Raw genomic sequence first — 15,280 nt, forward strand, 5'->3', positions numbered from 1 at the left:
ACCAGGTTAAGCTCCATCATGCAGGGTCGGTAGATTGTACATCCCCTGAACATATGAAACTGCCTTCGACTTAATCAGATCATTGAGTCCAATGCTATGTAAGCAGTTCTCCAAGGTCTCAGACAGGGCCCTTCCCTAGTCCTGCTACCTGAGACACTTTGAACTGGGGATGCCATGCTCAGAGACTGCAATTTTCGGCAAGCAAAGCATTTGCTCTAACCACTAAGTTATTATCCCTTCCCTGAAAGCTCCTTCTCTTGTTGTTCTATAGATATCAGGAAATTAAGGAAGCATCTTTGTGGAAAAGGAGAATTCAAGGTTATATACTTACAGAATGATGCAGCTTTAAGTTACTACTGTTCACTCATGAAAAAATATGAATTTGCACCCTATGGCGGGATGCAGAGCAACAGTCATGTTGTGAATTGTCCATGTAGAAAATTGTACAAGTGGTGAAGTGCACACGTGTCTCTTTTGCCACTAGCTCATGAGGCAAAACAAACAAACAAACAAATTCCATTGTTGAGGCGTTGTATGTGCAAGCAGCAAATTAAATATGTGCATTCCATCACAAATGAAACTGTAGAGACAAACAAACACATTTCCTACTCTGAAGTGACCTGTGTTATGTACGAGCATCAGGTAGCAGTGCATGTATATGTGTATATGAAAAGCATGATTAAATGTAGATGTAAATGTGGATTCCAACAAAGCAGTCTGTGCACAGGCTATTTCACGGTGTATTTAAGAATCCCTCCAGTGAACACACAGAAATAAGTGATGGAACCAACAGGTGTGATTGTGCTTTTCCCTCTATAGGGCTATTTAAATGTTATGCTTTACAGCATGTAGAGTTGCCTGCACCCTGGTATGCATTTCCATCCAAATGACTGCACTTGGGTTCATTTTTACAGACCAACAATCTGTGTATGGTGCACACAGACTGTACCCGTGTTGAATGGAACATGTGAATGATTGTACCTATTTATAGACGAATGACAATGTTGCCTGGGTACACAGATGTATCCAGGTGTGGCATTGCGTGAACAGCTCTTGTGTGATCAATGAATCAAACACTGAAAGTGTAAAATGACTATGAAGGCAGAACTTTAATTGTTTATTCTGAACACTGAATTCAGTTTTACTGTTTGGTGAATGTACAGGCTTGACTACAAAAACACTCTTTTTTAAAAAGTGGATTTAAGAGTAATCAAATGAAGAACCAAAACACTTCGAGAAAGAAGAGAATATAAAACAAAAATGGGTTACGGCCCTAGCTGACTTAAGGTTGTCTAGAAACATCATCAAAACTAAAAGAGGCTGGTTTATAGAGAGGCATGGTGATAAACACAAAACAAATTGCTGTCATACTTTGAGGCAGAAAAGCACAACCACTGAAGGCCTTTTTGCATTCTTTCCTTTTTTCAGTAATATATCTGTGTGATTTTCAGCCAGAACATGGATAGCAATCTCAAAGGATTGGACTGTATACAGATTGCAAAATAGCCTCCTTTTCCAAAATAATCACCTTTTGGGATTCCTTTTAAAAGGCAGCGAGGACACAAGTCTCTTAAAAAACAGCTATTAAATATTTCCAGGGAAGAAAACTTGACATTTAACTTGACTTACTTGAGGACTGCTGAAATTAATTTATTTTCTCATCGTCTCAATTCATGTTCCAGTTATCATTTAACGGTAAATAAAATTAATTTCATGCTTGCTTTCTTTTCCTTTTATGTGGGCTAGAGAAGTGCAAGGTGAATTTTCACCTCAGTTAGTTAATTTACATCTGATTATTCATAAGACTGAGACATTTGTCTTTGCATATAATGGAGACTTGGAAGGGGAAAGAACATCAGCTATGCAGGAGAAGATTAAGAAAACCGTTTGTTTATGAATGCATGAAAACGAAGGAAACACAGATGAACACACCTCATTTTGGGTATTCAGAGACTAAACATTGTGGGAGCAATGTCACCCAGGTCAGCGTAACAACAGAGTTTGTGTAGTGTCATCACAGTGTTACTTATGCTGCATTTTAAATACATATCTGTATAAGAGTCAAGTCAAATATATAATTTGCTTATGCACCTATGCTGAGATAAGCCTTCAAGAGCTGGATTTGCATCTACTGGATTCTATGACTTGGATGCAAATATGCCATTTTGCTCATGGAAATAAGAACATAAGAAAAGCCTTGCTGGATCAGAACAAGGACCCACCTAGTCCAGCTTCCTGTATCTCACAGTGACTCACCAGACTCCTCTGACAGCAATCAAGACAACCTGATAACTGTATCCTATTGCCAATCTCTTGCATCTGGCATTCAGAGGAAGGCTACTTCTATCACCTGGAGCTGTATTCAGGCATCATGATGAAACATATGATGGACTTTCCCCCCATAAATCAGTCAGATCCCCTTTTAAAGGCATCTAGGCCAGATGGAACGTCTGCTTCTGACGTAGTAGAAAATTCTTGAGTAAGAAAAGTGATTCCAAACTCAGATAATTTCGTCTATTTATACACATTCTTGCTGAAAACTTTGCACAAGCTCTGTTCAAGAGCTTTTAGTGGCCCACTAGGGTCTCAGAGGACCTCCTGGTCTCAAAAGGCCAATTTTCACCAAAAACCAGATGTGCCTTTTGGAGGTCTCCATGAGATCTTTAGAGGCCGCATACATCTCAAAACATCTACCAGAAGCAACTGGAAAACACTTCCTGTCAAGTCTGGGAGTTCTATGAAGGTTTTCCACATCGATGGAAATCGGGGTCCAGGAACAGATTCTGGATACCGAGGGCTTACAGTATATCGTTTTCTCCTCCTCCTCACATTTCTTTGGACACAGTCCAAATGTCTAGAACACATATTTACCAAGCCAATATTTCTTTTCTATGCACAAAACATTACAGGTAGCACATGTGTACTCGTAATTACACAGCCTTATACATGCAAAGGCCTTCTTGTTTTTGGAGAACTGCACAAACCATGTACGGAGCAGCCAGTGCATTTCTTGTTCTTCTGTGTATTGCGAAGGAGGGTGCACAAGCATGCTCCTCCACTACAGGAAGAAGACTGATGGTTGAATAAACATGTGTGCTGGTCCCAAAGAGGCAGATATATCCATAAAATACCACAGCACAAAATTGAAGTTGAACAATTCGGTTCCATCACTGTTGCATTTGTGTTCACTGAGCCAAGCAAAAATCAAGACAAAGTTGGATGTTTCAAGATAATAATTATGTAACTGGTTTTCCAAATGCACCTTCAGGAGTTTTTCTGGATGATTTGAACTGATTCCATATGATTTTACTGCAGCACTATAGAAGTTTTTCTGATCCTAAATGAGGCATGGATGCAGAAAGAGAGAACTGCAAGGAATTAGCGGGGATGGAAGTATCAGAAAATGGAAATGTGGTATATACCAGTACATTCTAGGCCAACAATAGAGGAGCAAAAAACTTGGAAGTGGGTCTTTAAAGCTGTTTTCCCACCAATTTGGTATCCACTGATTTTTTTAATCCACTGGGGGTTCCAGAATGGCACGACAATGAGGCACGACCTGAACTGTTGTGTGTACTGTATCCTGCATGGGTTTATTTTTTGTGATTTTTACATTCATTTTCACAGAAAAATAGGGTAGGAAAAAAGTAATAATTATCTCAGAGTATGGTGTGAGAGCTCACACTACAGACAGCTTGTTGAAGCTAAGCTACTCTAGGTCTGGTCATTGCCTGGATGAGGAGCCACTTGTAAGTCACCTTGAGCTCAGTGATGGAAGGCAGAAAGATGAATGAATGAACGAATGGTTTGTGTTCTATTGCTTTTCTGTTCTAACTGTCACCCCCAATGATTTTATTGTTTTTTAAATTATTTTATTTATTGTTTTTATATATTATAAATTTTATTCTTGGATCTCTGTAAGCCACCTTGGGCATTTGCTTGGGCATGGAAAAGGTGGGATATAATTTTTTTAAATAAACAATCAAATGCACACACACTATGGTAATTCTCTTATATGAGTAATTTTTGACCTACCCTTCTATTACATGTGTATAATATATTGCATAGTGATACATTTGCAAAAGGCTGCAAGAAAGGGGCAACCAGACAATGGCAAGAAAGTGACTATGGGTTCTGGAAATGGGGCACACAGAATATAGAATGCCGTTTTCCCTTTACATTTCCCTTTGGAGCAGAATTGTTTCTAAGCACTTAACATGTGGAGTAAAAGGGGAAACATCAGCAGTACAATATGTTTCAACTTGATGTGTGAAAATGCATTTTCAATCTTCTTCTGCTGAGTGAATGACAGCAGGATTAGCAGCCAGCCCCTGACCCCACATGGTAACCAGCCATCACAAGAGGAGGTAAACGCAACGTTTTTCTTTCCATCTATTGTTATTTTGTGCACTTAACCTTGTACAGCACAAGGGGGGAGGAAACCCTGTGCTCTTCTCAGTTGTCTCCAGATTTAATATAATTGCACAGTGGAAAATTCCTCACATAAAGGGTCATATTGTATTCAATATTGTGTTTAATATTGAAAACACATGTTGTGTATTAGTTCCCAGACAGCTAGCTAAACAACAACCTGGTGTACAATTTGAAAATAAAAGTTACCAGGAAATTAGAAACCTATAGCGCACTAATTTGAAGAGAACTGTTTGCTTTTCTCATGTAACAAGAGCCTGAAAATAAAAATTTAAGAGTGAAACACTACATTTTGGTTCAAGTCAGTGTCTCGTGAGTTTGCAAAGACTGACAGAACAATCCTCCCCACCTCAACCCTCCTGATTTTGTGATATGTTCACTCTTTTTTATAACTTGTTTAATTCACTTTTTGGGTGGGTTGTTTTTTTTTTTTAAAACCAGTTTATTTAATCTTAAACAAACTGTAATCACAACCAGCCTCTGAATCAGCAGCTAGAGAGACAGTGACATTACAGGTATAACCTAATTATCCAAGGATTTTTTCACCTTCGGTTTTATAAAGGGCCCTTTAAATAAAAGGAAAAAAGAAGTTTAACAATAGCCTCATTAATGGGGGAAAGGGTAGCCTGTAGACAATCCATCAATCATTCTCTCTCCAGGCACTTAGAACAGTCTCACTCACAGGCAAGTGACCCCTCCCTTCCCCTGAGTACATGAAAGAATGCAAATCAATATCACTTCCTCCATTCTTTCCCTGTGCTGGGCTCCCTGGGAAGGGAGAGATTGCTGGCTCATAGTGAAGCCTTTCTAAGCATCTGGAGAGAGACTTATTGCCTCTGTGTGTATTACAAAAGGTCAGCAAGGCTGTTTTTAAATCACTGAGCAAAAGCACATTGTTTTTTTTAAAGGGATTTGCTTTAGTGCAGAAACCTCGCGAATAACAAAATTCAACCTGTATAGCCTTATAGTGCTAAATTAATCTTTGGCATGACAGTGACTAGGATGAGAATGTGAAGAGGTGCCACATTAAGTTAAAAGGAGTACTCCAGTCTGCAGAATTACACTGGTGTGCAGTAATGTAGTTACAGGGCGGAGGTGCATTAAGTATTGCAGGTGCCACAACGCACCATTTAAGTGGCCCTCCAACTCACCATCCAACTCACTCACCATTTTGGGCAGGGACAGCACATTGCGCATTTCCTGCCCCTTGGCAAACAGTAAACTCACCTTATAAAGAAAAATACACTGAAATCCTAAAAGCTGTATTTTGTTGTTATGGCAACTAATGCTCCATAAATTACTATGATCAAGAAAGTAACACTGACCTCGAATTATGAGGAAGTTCTTCCAGCTTGGGCTCTATTTTCTAGCATACTGAACTGTCTCTTTAATGAGGAAGAGTGTAAGATGACAAAGGCAAGGAACAGAAGGAGAAGGAAGGATGCTGCAGTACTATACAGTAAAGGCAAAAACATAGGAAGGAAGCCAAAGCTATAAGGAACTAACAGCCATCCATTGATAAGGTCACTCAGGCAAAACAACAAAAACAAAAAACCAAACACAATCCCTTCATTTTAAGTTGCAAACTAATAACTCCAGTTGTAAAAGTGTTATGGTGCATATTGGTTCCAAAACATAAAGAGTTTGTCCTCAGTCTGGGCTGCTCACCAATACGTCTGCAGAGTCCAAAGCAGAGGAGTAGCACAATGGCTAAGAACGGGGAGATGTGAACCAAGAAGTTCCTTGGTCACATGCTAACTAGGGCTGCAATCCAATACAGGCCTGTCACCATATCTGTGGGGGTTCCATCCCTGCAGGGTTTTCCTGGGCCCCCTTAATGCCTTATAAGGCATTTAAAAAGTCACTTCCAGTTTCACAGAGAAACTGGAAGTTGTGTTTTTTACATTGTCGGGCTCAGAAGACCCTGCTTCCTCAGGGGACATGTGTGGGTGGCCCCCATGGATCTGATCCATGGATTCGCCCCAGTGAATATAATGGGATTTCTGAGCAGATAGTCCTAGGATTGTGCTATGGGTGGTATTAGACAACCTACCATTCTCAGCTTCAGTCCCCATCTGTAATAAGGAAACAGCACTGGCCTACCTTTCAAGACTGTTGTAAAAAACTACTTAGATAATTTCTGTTTATTTATAGGATCACCTTCAATGTGCATTGCATTTTACAGACTATAATAAGACAGGTCTTCGCCCTGAAGAACTTTCCATCAGAAATCCCTCATGGAAGTCAAAACAGAAAGGGCAATGAAATGGAGGCAAATTGGGGCCACGAATGGTCCATAGGTGTGCCACAGGAGTTATGGGGTGGACAATTTATTAGTAGGGCCATTGGGAATGCAAGCCCCCAATGCCGTATGCCTTGTGTATTGTAAAAAAACAACAACAACAACAGATAGTGTGCCTTAACAATTTTAGTGCCTTCTCAGTGTGCCATGAGATGAAAAGGTTGAAAATCACTGTTCTAATGCATCTCTGTCACTCTGCATACACTCTCTGGTGTGGCCAACACAGACTGGCCACAAAGGCTGCTTAGATGACTGAAAATTGTGACTTGGATGATTCTCAAATGCCAAACTCCAAATGTGCTTAGAAGAGAAATCCTCAGCTTTCTAGTGGCATTTGAAAAACCTGGATTCATTCTTTCCAGGATCAGCTTTTAAAAAATACTAGCTTTCTGCTCATTTGTCCTTTATGGTTTGTTTTTTACTTTAATTCCTGGAATGCCTCCAGAGAGAGAGAGAGAGAGAGAGAGAGAGAGAGAGAGAGAGAGAGCATGATAAGCACTTTTATTCCATTGGCTGCCAAATCTGAATATTAATTACAATTGTTAACATTGATAGCAACACTTTCAAATACACTGCTCTTGCATATTATTCAGTATATCCAAACTACAGTATATCCAAACACCCATATTGGTGATATTGCATTATTCATTTCTCTCTCCCCTATTTGACTGCCCAACAACATTGCAGATTAGAAGCTAATAACAAAGTAAATCTAGATTGCACTGCAGGAAGGGAGAATTGCACGGTTTGTAATCCTGCTCTTTTGAAAATATTGTCATGGAAAATTTTTATACTTGCATCGGAATCAAGCAAAAATGCATAACTGACATGACTTTTTTGGCTCAGAAATGATCAAAGGGCACATCTGAAGTCCTGGTAGAGTTTGGGGCTCTCCCCCACTGCACTTGCTATACGTCACAGTGGGCCACCCCAAGTGAAGGAAATGTGGGTTGAATCCTATCCAGATGAAACACAAGCAAAGGATTTAACAGGCTGGTGCAAATTAAAGATAACAAAAGATAATTAAAGAGGAAAAGGAAAAGGAATGAACACAGCAGCAAGGGCTTGTAGTGTATGTTACCAGAGTAAAGGGCAAAGTACCACCATAAGGGTCAGAAGCATTCCATTTTATGGTCCAGCCAAGACACCATCAGGAAAAGAGATTAGGAAGGCAATCTCACACCTTGCTTTCAGGGGCACCAAGTCCATATGCTTTTAAACAAAGCATTCTGCAAGAATCAAGAGCCTCCACGCTCTTGCTGGAGAAGGAGGTGCTGGCCCCACTCGTGCAACTGCTCCTCCTCCAGGGAGACTCTGGAAGAGAGAGTGCCGCAAACAGTGTGAAGGCAGACTCTTCCAACCTCTCCCCAGAGGAAGGGGCGGCTGCTACGGCCTCTTCATGCACCCCATTGCTTCTCCTCTGGAGACTGGGAGCCTCTAGAGCAGTGTTTCTTAAACTGTGGGTTGGGACCCACTAGGTGGGTCACGAGCCAATTTCAGGTGGGTCCCCATTCATTTCAACATTTTATTTTTAATCTATTAGACTTGATGCTACCATGGCACGGGACTGTATTTGGGAAAATGTTACAGACCTGTACTTTTAACAGGCTACTATGTAAATTCTTTTAACAATGACAGTAAATGGGACTTATTCCTGGGTAGGATTGCAGCCTAGGATTGTTAAACATTTTCCTGCGTGATGATGTCACTTCTGGTCATGACATCACTTCTGGCGGCTCCTGACAGATTCTCATTCTAAAGAGTGGGTCTCGGTGCTAAATTGTGAGAACCATTGCTCTAGAGGAGATGGAATAGGGTGCCGGAAGCAACCGCAGCGTCCTCAGTAACTAGGAGGGAGCGTGGGGCCAGTCTTGTACTCCTCTTGGTGAATCACCCAGGGCAGGTGTCCCTCAGGTTCCACCCTAGTTATGGCTGTATCATCACTGACCCACACACTCCCCTCTATCTTTCTCTTTGGTTTCTGTGCAGTCAAAATGATGACACACTTAAAGTTTCAAACATTTTACTCCTTAGTATGATTGCAGGCGTGTTAGAAATAGCTTGATTTTGATTCCTTCTCTCTTACTAACTTATCCATGTCATAAAAAGTTTGTTTGTTGTACCTTTCACTCTCGCCTCCCTTTTCATTCCTTACTAGACCACTGAGATGTGCCACTGGCCACCACACGTGAGCCCGACACATGAGACAGTTTTCCCTGTGTGCATGTTAATGCATATTTAAAACACACCTGGTAACAGAAAGTAGGATTCCATGACATTCTGATACTTTCAAACTCTATGGATTCCATAAATTTAGGAGATCTGGTTCCCATCCTTACTTTAAGTATCAGCTTTGTGTAACAGCAGGCAAAGCAATGTATGGTTTTCATTTAAAACCTAGAAACATATTTGAAGATTAAAATGGCTCCAGAGGACATTCAGGACCACATTAAGCAGCATGCAAAAAGTAGCTGAAGAGGCAGCTCAGGAGAAAAACAGATGCTTACCTGAACAATCAAGAGTGCGCATAGGTAAAGAGCTTATTATAAATCATGCAGAATCCCCCCTAAGCCACAGATTATATTAGAAACTGGGAAGGAGGGGAAGAGAAGAGACCTGCTGGCAGGCACAGTGAGAAAGTTGTTCATGCAATCATGGAACAATAAAGAGACAGCCATCTAGGTAACAAATCTGCTACAGAAAGATTAGGAAGATGGATATAGAAACAAAATGCATATCTGTGCCAGCTCCAAGGATACACTGCTTTGGAAGAAAAATTAAGTCTGCTTTGGAAGAGACTAGCTTGCCACTTCCCACAGAAAGGAAAACATGTACAACCACTGCTGTGTATCCTAGAACCCAAACCAAATATGCAACTTATCCCATGAGAAAATATACCCATAAGTCACAAGGATGTACACAAAGCCATGGCAAATTGAGAAGGCCAAAAGAACCACCCTCAAAACCTTGAGGTAGGGTGAAATGGCAACCCCCCTCCAAAGATGCCCCAATTTCAATTTTTAAAAAATTAAAGTTTCCAGGGAAAATTTAAGTTCCAAGATGCTCCAGTCCAATCATTTACATAAATAAAATCCTTGAAAATCACTCACTGGACAAATTCTGTATTCTAAATGTATGACGTTCTTGCCAGTAAATGGTGTGGTTGATATACAGGAAAGTTATGGGCATGTCCCAACTCCAGTTGTTTGCTGCCCAGGATGACCAACCAGAGTTGAGTTAGCACACCTCCTGGTCTGTTGACCTGAGAGGTTGCTAGGCTTTGATCTAAGTTTTGTACTACTTTATTGGAGGCTTGAGAAAAGCCTCAGGTCTCCATATTCGAAAAATATCCTCCTTGACCAAACTATCTGAAGGACCAGACAAACAGCCCAATTCGGTCCTGAGTATGCAGCGGCATTTGTGCAGCCTCCACTGCATGCTATGGGCTGGCTAGGAATCAAGGAATGGCAGGGTCAGTTTTTATCAACTCTACCACTGCCTAATCCCCAAAAGGCCTACTAAGATCTGTGCCAGCTCTTTGACTGGTGTAAATCCAAGTGGGTCCAAGACAGTGTGTGAAGGCTGGGCTGGGGACATAGGATATTTGCCCCTATCCCACTCTCGACACGTCCCTGGCTGGTCCTAATCCCTATCCTGATTTTCCTCTGAATGCCCCCTCTAACAGCCTACCTGCTGTAGTTGGCATCCTGTTAGCATGTAGGGCTGCCAGCTATTTGCAATGCCAGCAGCCCCGAGTTTGCACTGATGGAGCACAAGTTCCATCAGTGCAAGTCCCAAATAGGACTGGACAGTAAGGCTGCAATCCTATAAACACTAACCTGGAGTAAGTCTCACTGAATTCAATGGGGCTTACTTCTGAGTAGACATGTACAGGTTTATGTTTTAAGACAGAGGTTTGCAATCAAGAAGAGTGTAGTGAAGATGTTCTTGGAATAAAAGCGGGATACAAAGTGAAAACTAACTTACAGGGCTGTAAGTTGTATAGGGATCTACAGTTGTACTAAGAAAACATTTGGGAAATGGGATGTATCAGTAATGTAGCAATAACTGCCTCAAAGTCCTTCATCCTAAATGAAAATGGGTAGCTCATAATTATGGGGAGAGATATTACCAGTACTAAGGCTAATAAATGCTAATAAATTTGTTTTCTAGTCTCCCCACCCTGCTCTCTTGGGTTGCTGTGAATAATTGCATGATCTTTAGATTACTGAAGCTTGCAAATATTAGGTCTTGCTTAATTATGGTGTGAATTCAAGCTTGAACCCCTGTGGGGATTGGAGAAAATATGCGGAGAAAAGTTTATGTTAAGTCCACTTAAATAAATAACACACCTCATGTTTCCAACTGTATGATATATTTATTCTGCAGAGATATGATGGATCTGAATTCTTCCAGTGCCAAGAATTACAAACACAGAGAAAACCGAAAACCCATAAATGTATTTAAAAGTGCCATTTAATATATTTTTTAGCATGTTAGTATATATTTTTTTGACACAGTGTCAATCCCAGGGCCAGCTGAAACTATTGAACTAAGTGAGGCTAGCCCAATAGTGCCACCCTCCCCACTACCACTGTGCCCCTTAAAACCCGCAGATTGCCCTTGCCCTTTCCTCCACGCAGGTTCTTCAGGCAGAAAATACAAAGCACAGTGGAAACACTCCCAGCATGTTCCATACTTTGTGCATTGTTTAAAGGGCCTATGCGTAGGAAAGAGCAGCATAAGGGACTGGCTCTGCTGTTGGCAGACTGGAGGAAGGTGGTGGGCATCTTTTCGCCATTCCCTCAGTCCACTGCTTGATGCACATATCATCACTCACATTACTGATGGGCTGGCTGTGGTCAGGACTACACATATGGTCCTAAATAGGATACTAGCTCACAGTGGTAGAGCACAAAAGTTGCATGCAAAAGGTCCCATGCTCAATCCCCATCATGTCCAATTTTGGCATTTAGCGAAGACTTTGGAAAGCTTCTCCCAGTGGATGGAACCATAGTCACTAAAAGGCAGCTTAATGTATTCATATGTAAGTAGACTGGGAGTAGTCACCTAAAGCTGAAAATGTGCGCTGGGAAAGTTAACTCAATTTTTGCTTAAAACCATAGGTTGTCACAATACATTAAAAGAAAAACAACAACAAAATATATAACAATAACCAGTAAAAACACTCATCCTTAAGATTTATGGAGTTTTGCACGGATCTTTTTTGCAGCTTTGGCAAACTTTGCTACTTGATAGGTGATAGTAACATCTGTACCCGCAAGCAAACTGCATAGCTGAACAGGCAAGGGTCTATCATGCAATAGTCTTATACCAGCAAGAAATTGATTCCTAGGATGTTCATACAAGGGACAACTAAATAAATAGTAAAAGATATCATCAATAACCCCTAGTCCACATAGACAAACTCTTTGATAAAAGGGGGTATTATTTCCCCTCCAATCAGGCCGATGGCATACATTGAAAGCGAAGGGCCGTAAATGCTTTTCGTAAAACTCAATTTGTCATCCTATTTTTCTCTATATATGGGGCAGGGGAGTGCCCGTTTGTATTTTCCACCTCAGGCACCAAAATGTCTTAGGCCAATGTTTTCATGCATTATAGAAATGAAGACCAATGCTTGGAGGGGTAGTTAAAAGTATGAAGCAGACTTCAAGCTCTGGTCCATCCTTGTATTGTCTAGCAGTAGTTCTAGAGTTTCAGGCAAGAGAGAGCTTTCCCAGCTCTGCTAAATGAGAACATTTAAACTGGGATTGACCTGGAGTTTTCTACATGCAAAGTATCTGTTTCCCCATTGGGCTATGTACATTCTCTATCTGAATAATACATTAATTAGTTTCGTGCAAACCCCACTAAAACTCCTGATCAGCACAGAGTCAAGATGTCTCTGTAACATTTTCAGTGGCTATATATTGGAAGAAATATGCATACATCGTAACGATTTATGGCCCAATCCTATCCAACCTTCCAGTGCTAATGCAGCCTCAATGCAGACCTCAAGTAAGAAAACAAATGTTCCCTTACCTTGAGGAGACCTCCATGACTGCACCCACCCCGCAGGATACATGCCCTGTTGGCATGGATGCATCAGTGCTGGAAATGTGGATAGAACTGGGCCCTGTGTCTGTTTAGAATCATTTTCACCAACATCTAAACCAATGCTCTGTCTACTGTACCATTCTGCTCCGGAGGATTCAAACCATAGGATTGTCCTACATGGACAAAAAGAAATTCAGATAAGCTAGACATAGGCTGATAGATTCTTTTAAATCTGCGGAATGACCTAGAAGTAAAAGAAATGGAACAGCGATTTGCTGTACCTTTAGGCATAGTTTCCAAGGGGTAAAATGTAACATGTACAGCACAAGCCCTTAGAAAAAAGTACTACATAGGAACCAAGGAAGAGGGAAGCTCATTTTTCAGAACAGTAAGCAAGGATGTTGGAAAAGGACGCAAAAGAAACTCGCACTACTATTATGGAGTATGGTGTTGTTTAAACCCACTTATCTTCTTGCAGATTATACAAATATTTTCTTTTTATCCCCACAAGTTAGATGCTTTTCATATTAATTCCTTGAACCTTCTTCCTGTTCCAAAAAAACAAACAAAAAAACCCCCCAAAAAACTCTAGCCATGTTTATAGATTACAGGATTTATGTGCTGACAGAATGTTCTTCCATAGCTTAGAAACTGTGAACTTGGTAAAGTAAATATGGATGAACCACCCCCACTTCCCTACCTCACCGAGTTAGGTACAAAAGAACAGCTGGCAACGAACAAATCTTTTGGGTGACATTACATTTTATGTATCAAAGCAAGGAAAGTTAATCTCTGAAAAATGGAACCACTTTTGAACAGCCTCTCCATCTTCTGGACTGTTCCCTGCACTGCCTCATGAATATAATGCATTTCTCTGCACAAAAATGGATGGCAATACAGCACCAACTTCTTAACACCAGACAAAAGGAGGGTGATTAATTACTCTCCCAGTTCTTTAAAAAAAAAAGATAATACAAGAGCAAGAAACTGTGAGTTCAGAGATGTTGTTCCTACTATACAGAGAATCTCAGTTTATCCATTACCGCGTTTGCAGCCATGGTTTGTGCAATTACAGGAGAACCAGCCTGTTCAATATTCCTCATCTCTTCTGGAAATTATATCTATTATAACTTTCCAAAATGGTGGATTGGGACCCATTAGATGGGTTGTGAGCCAATTTCAGGTGGATCCCCATTCATTTCAATATTTTATTTAATAGACTTGATGCTACTATGGTATGTGACTGCATTTGGGGAAATGTGACACATCTATACTTTCAAAAAGGCTACTATATATATGCTTTTAACAATGATAATAAATGGGACTTACTTCTGGGTAAGTGTGGGTAGGATTGAAGCCTAGGATGGTTAAAAATTTTCCTGCTTGATGATGTCACTTCTGGTCATGACATCACTTCCAGTGGGTTTTGACAGATTCTCTTTCTAAAAAATGGGTCCCGGTGCTAAAAGTTTGAGAACCACTGATCGAAACAGATGTATTTTAAATTCTACCTCCTTGGCCTGACTACTTTTATCTGGCAATATCCAGTTCATAATGAATGTTGCAGCCCTACAATACAGAGTTCCACATTCCCTTCATCTACTTAAATAGGTCAGAATTAGCTTCTCTTGGTGGTTTCTTTTCACAAATAGATTTCAAGATTTTCTCTTGCTAGAAAGTGACCGTCCAACAGAAGGGTAATAAAAAGAAACAATATAAGACTGCCATCTTCCCTAGCTAAGAGGTTTTCCCCTAGAACTAGTATGTTCTGTCCTTGGATACTTTCCTTCGAAAATAAGAATCTGTTTAAATTCTATATAGACAGACAAGCGACTACCTAAGGGCGCAATGCTAACTAACCCCTTATGTCACTGCTTTCCAGCACTGACATAAGGGCAATGCAGCTCTGAGGTAAGGGAACAAACATTCCCTTACTTTGAGGAGGCCTCCGTGAGTGACACCTAACTGCAGGATGCAGCACACAACCCATTGACACCGCTATGCCAGTGCTAGAAAGCACTGACATAAGGGGTTAGGATTGTGCCCTAAGTCAACAAGTCAATACTGCATAGCCAGATTGACATGAGAAATCTCTTTGTTTATATCAGACACTTGACAACTAAATTCTCAAACCTGGGGAGCAGCCACAACTTCCTTGCTCACTTTTCAAATATGCTCAAGAGCCTGGATTGTTGGAAGACAAATGTGAGTATGAGAAGCCAGCAAATTTTCACAATTAGTCTTATCTGCCCACCCAGTGAGGTCTGGAGTTGAGGTGAACTTTAGCAAGGCCCAGAGCTGCTGTTTTCCCAAAGATGCTAAGCAGAGATGCTATTTTCCTATAAGCAAAGAGACATGCTACACATTACTGTATCTTACTACAGGGTTGAGATAAGGCAAGGACTAGACATGGAGGCAGTACAGGGCTGATCTATCTGCACAAGAAAGACAGATTTTTGTAAGACATTAAGCTTCCATCAGCTTCCT

General features: G+C 40.8%; 1 protein-coding gene across 2 annotated transcripts in view; it reads right to left on the minus strand.

The window, feature by feature from the left end:
* PPM1L (protein phosphatase, Mg2+/Mn2+ dependent 1L) overlaps positions 1-15,280 on the minus strand; it is a 204,830-nt gene that overhangs the window by 16,196 nt on the left and 173,354 nt on the right. The window lies entirely within an intron of this gene.

The sequence above is a fragment of the Tiliqua scincoides genome, chromosome 3, assembly GCF_035046505.1.
Source record: "Tiliqua scincoides isolate rTilSci1 chromosome 3, rTilSci1.hap2, whole genome shotgun sequence".
Taxonomy (NCBI): domain Eukaryota; kingdom Metazoa; phylum Chordata; class Lepidosauria; order Squamata; family Scincidae; genus Tiliqua; species Tiliqua scincoides.